A 5,188-nucleotide genomic window follows, 5' to 3' on the forward strand; every position below is an offset into this window, starting at 1 on the left:
CCTGGATCTATTTTCCAAGTTAGTGGTTTTTCCAATGGGATATTTCACATTGTTTTCTTTTTTCATTCTTTTGGTTCTGTTTTATAATTTCTTGATTTGTCATAAAGTTATTAGCTTCCATTTGCTCCATTTTAATTCTTAAGGAATTATTTTCTTCAGTGAGCTTTTGGACTTCCTTTTCCGTTTGGCCAATTCTGTTTTTTTAGGTATTGTTCTCCTTGTTGGCTTTTTGAACCTCTTTTGCTATTTGGATTAGTCTATTTTTAAATGTATTTTCTTCTGTATTTTTTTAGATCTCCTTTAGCAGGCTGTTAACTAGTTTTTCATGATTTTCTTGTATCACTCTCATTTCTTTTCCCAAGTTTTCCTCTACTTCTCTTACTTGATTTTCAAAGTCCTTTTTGAGCTCTTGCATGGCCTGAGACCAATTCATATTTTCCTTGGAGGCTTTTGATATAAGATCCCTGAATTTTTTGTCTTCTTCTGGCTGTATGTTTTGATCTTCTTTGTCACCAAAGTAAGATTTTATAGTCTGAGTGGTTTTTATACTGCCTGCTCATTTTCCCAGCCAATTACTTGACTTTTGAGCCTTTGTCAAGGTATGACTGCTTGCAGAGTGGAGAGTGCTCTGTCCCAAGCTTCAGGGGTTTTGCACTGCTGTTTTCTGACCTACTTGTAGGCACCTGTAAATTTTCAGTTCTTCTGAGGTGGTATGATCCAAGGAGAGGTGTTTATTCCTCTCTGGGCCTGTACTCTGGTCTGTGAGTGACCTCAAGCACTCTTTCCTGCCTTGGAACTGCTAGGAGGACTCCCTCTCCACAGCCACCACAAGCTCTGCCACACCAGCACTCCTCCTTACCCCAAGACTACCACTCAGGACTGTGATCCATTTCCAAGCAGGGCAAAGCGAAAGAATCCTACCTCAGCACCAGCAAAGAGATCCCTGCACTCCTTCTCTGATCAGGCTCTTGATCCCACCACTGTCTGTGGGCCTGGAGCTCTGGAAGCAGCCACAACTACTGCAGCCACTTCCACTGCCCTGGAGCTGGGGCCCCATGGTGCCCTTCTCTCACCTGGGTCCAATAGAGTTTTCCCACTCACCTGGCAAGTTGTCTTTGGCATTTTGGGGTTGCAAAGCCTGTAAACTGCCACAGCTGCCAGAGATTCAGTGCCCCGAGCCCTGCTCTATCTGGTCTGCTCTGGCCTGGTCTGTGCCAGCGCAGCCCATGCTGGGCTGTGCTCAGCTTCCAGCACAACGACCTTCCAGGCTGTCTTGGGCTGGAGAATTGTTTCACTCTGTTATTTTGTGGCCCTGCTTCTATTCCACCATCTTGGCTCTGCCCCCCTGTTCTTTTTCTTAAGAGCCACCTAGGCAGCTAGGTGTTTCAGTGGATAGAGCTGAAGACTTGGGATCAAGGGGATCTGAGTTCAAATAGGGCCTCCAATCCAATTCAGTAAACATTTATTAAGTGCCTGCTACGTGCCAGGAACTATGCTAAATGCTGGGGATACAATCCATAACAAACTCACAATCCAAGTAGAGGAGACAATACACAAAAGAAGGGGAGAAAGGGGGGAAGCCAAGGGGTGCATGATGCAGAGTGGAGCTGCTGATACTTACTAGCTGTGAGACCTGCAAGTCATTTCTTAACTTCTATCTCAGTCTCTTCATCTGAAAAATGGCGTTATTGGGAGGATCAAATGAGTTAATATATGTAAGTAAAAGTCTCTGCACACCTTAAAGTGCTAAATAAATGTTGTTATTTTTATTTTTGCTGTTATTCAGAGGATGTAGCACAGTGGATAAAATACTGGCCTGGGTTAGAATTCTGTCTCTGACCTTTACTACCTGGGTGACCTTGGGCAAGTCATTTAACTTCTCTAAATTTCTGTATACAATCTAAGAGTTACCTTTTATGGATAATTTGTAATTTGTATTAGTGCCACAACAATACAATTACAGCTTCTTGACCTACTGATATATTTCACAGGATTATTTTTAAGAATAAATTTATACTTAATTCGGTAGGGAGCCAGTGAAGATTTTGGAGGAGTTCGGTTCCTGACTATAAGACATATTGACTCTGTGATGCTGGACAATTCACTTAATCTCTGAATGCTCTAGGTGACTCTCTAAGATTATAAGTAGTAAAGAACATATAAAGAAGTTTCCTCATTGTGGAGATTTGTAGATCAAAGAAATCATATGTCTACTTCCTATCCTACAATTATTACATCTTTTTCCTCTATCTATATTTGTATATATGTATGTATCTGTATATATATATATATACACATATGTACACATATACACACACACAAACACAGGTATACATACAATCATAAATACAAACACATGCACACACACACGCACACACACGCACACACACATACACGTGCGCACACACACACACACACACACATATATATATATATTTATACATACATACATACACACATATATACACACACATTGACCTGTGGCTTATACAGAATTTTGTAATAGGTAACAAAAGCATTAACGTAGTGAAAGGTGATAAAAAAAAATGATGAAAGGTGATAAAAGAATGACGAGATAAGTGTTGTATCAGAATTTTAAATTGAGAATGGTCATTTACGATCCTCTGGTACAATCCCTTGTTAATGCATTTTTTTAAATGAGAACCAGAATGGTCAAATGAGTCAATGGTAATTTCAGAACTGAACCCCCAGTCTTCTGACTTACAAGTAAGGGTTATTTCTACTGCAGCCTGGCTTGACTTTGTAAACACCTTCTTCCCAAATACGAATCACTAAATTGTTTGTAAAGCAAATATGGAAAATCCACTAGACTCACCTTGCCCTTTTTGGCTAGCTACTCTTTTGCATTTGCACCCTATAATTCATTTGTTTTATTTGTTTTTTGTTTTTTCAGTCTCTTCTGAGGCTAAAACAAGATGAAAAGACTCATTACCACCTGTGTCAAACTGTGAAAAGGTCTTGGATTGACCACAAGTGTCATCTAAATCTTAGTAGTAGTTATGTTTAAAATAACCAAAACAAAGAACTACCAAGTTCATTTATGAGGATGCTTGTCATCTTCTGCTTTGTGCTAACATTCAACAAGACCATAAATGAACAGTGTAAGACAACTTGTTAATATGGAGTTTTCAACTGATCCAAGAATCCTATAAGAAAAATAAAAAGTTAATTTAAAATCTTCCTCCAACAGGAAGAGCAATTCTCAAAAAGAACTGAGAATTTTTTGTCAGGGAATTGATTCAGTGGTTTTGTTACCTATCCTGCTGTTTGGTACCTTCCCCACGATATTGGGGTTTACAAGCTAGATTTCTTTTTTAAGTACCCTGCCTTAAACCCAAATCACTCTGGCTTTCATTGATTGGCCAAAAATAGGTCCCAGCCCAAGCCCCACCTGGTTATCCTTTGGGCCCTGAAGGCTGAGAGTAAATATGAATAGCAATTGCTTCTGTTTTGGCCAGGATACTGAAGGTCTTCCCCTCCCAAATTGTTTTTTATTTTTGGTTTTGTTTTGTTTTGTTTTTGGACTAGGTAAAAGGGGCCATTCTTTCCTCATTTCCTACTTAGCCTTAATCACTGAATGGGTATTGCTTTGGTCAAACTGAGTCCTGGGAAAGACCTTAGCTTGAAAAAGCCAAGGTCTCCCACTGCATTCAAACCACTTTTAGTTATTGTGATCTAAATCTTGCTGCTGGGCACAGATGGCTCTAGAGTAGAAAGTAAGGCTGGTGAATTTGCACACTCCTCTATTTTCTTAAATCTAATTCACTTGCATTGCACTGTATTTCTGGAACAAGCAGCTGTTCTAGAAGTGGCCCTAATGAGGATAGGGAGTAAGGAGGAAGGAAGTTAGTGGTAAGCTGGTAAATATTTAGCCACCTGCTCTCTGGAGAGAAAAAAAAAAAGTACACAAGACAAACTTTTAAGTTTATCCTGTGTTAACCTTTCCCCCATCACTTTCTTAAGACTAGACAATCAGCAGAACAATAAATCTGTCTCTCATTTGTAGCATTTGCTGATTTCTGAGGTATGAATGCTCACTCTGAAAATTTTCCAACTGGCTTTTCCAAACTGGTTTGAATTGGCTTCCGCACATCCCTGGTGAGGTCCTGCCTCTTTGAGAAGTCAAAGTTTCCCCCTGTTTTTCAAAGGATGTAAGTTATTATTACTTTTTAGGTGGATATCTGGAGGCAGAGGAAGGAAGAGGATGTGTAGTTGAAGGGACAGTGTAAGGAAGAAGAGAAAGGTAACTGCATTTGCTACAATGAAGGTGCCATATAGGTGGCATGATATAGTGGAAAGAATACCATTTCTACCATCAGAGGACCTATGTTCCATCCTAATCTCTTATATTTACTACTTGTGTAGCCCCTCTTAAACCCTGTGGGCTTCATTTACCTTGATTGTAAAATGAGGGGATAGAATTAGATGGCTTCTCTGATCCTTTCCAACTCTACATCTGTGAGGTTCTGGCTTGGGTCTGAGGGAAGGTTGGCATCTAAAAAGCTGTAATTCCAACTTGCTCACCTCGATTAGGACATGCCTGGAAACATTCCGGAAACAGAATGGATTGGGGAGCTATCAAACTTGGATTTCTCCTTTGTTTTCATGGATACTAGTTATGTCTCTAGGCTTCAGTTTCTGCATTTGTAAAATACTAGAATTTTATCCATTCTCAACATTTACTCTTAGAATTTTACAATTCTCATTTATAAATTCTAATTTTATAATTAGAATTCTGGAATTTTACAAATTAGAATTTGTGACATTCTTGTAAGATTTTAGAGTTGAAAGGGACTCTTAAAGGTTATCTGGTCCAAACTTAGCCCCAATCCCCACGTATTGTCTACATCATCCCCTATAGTTAAATTGTGCCTCTGTTTTAATACTTTCAGTGAAGAGTTCCTCACTAATTACTAGGGCTCTAAGTTCCAAAGTTGGACAGATCTAATTGCTAGAAAGTACTACTTGGGACAACTGAAGGCTCTCAGCGTCAGAGGAAAGATGGCAGGTAGGCCCCAGCATATTTTGTTGGATGGATCCCTTGGGTGATGATTTGGCAAAGTCACACAGGATGAAAAGGCAGGAGTAGATGACAATCTGCATCACAGATCAGAATATTCGTATCCTTTAGAACACGTATCTATTTGAGTAGGAACACAGGATCTGA

Source organism: Trichosurus vulpecula, chromosome 1 (genome assembly GCF_011100635.1).
Source record: "Trichosurus vulpecula isolate mTriVul1 chromosome 1, mTriVul1.pri, whole genome shotgun sequence".
Classification (NCBI taxonomy): Eukaryota; Metazoa; Chordata; class Mammalia; order Diprotodontia; family Phalangeridae; genus Trichosurus; species Trichosurus vulpecula.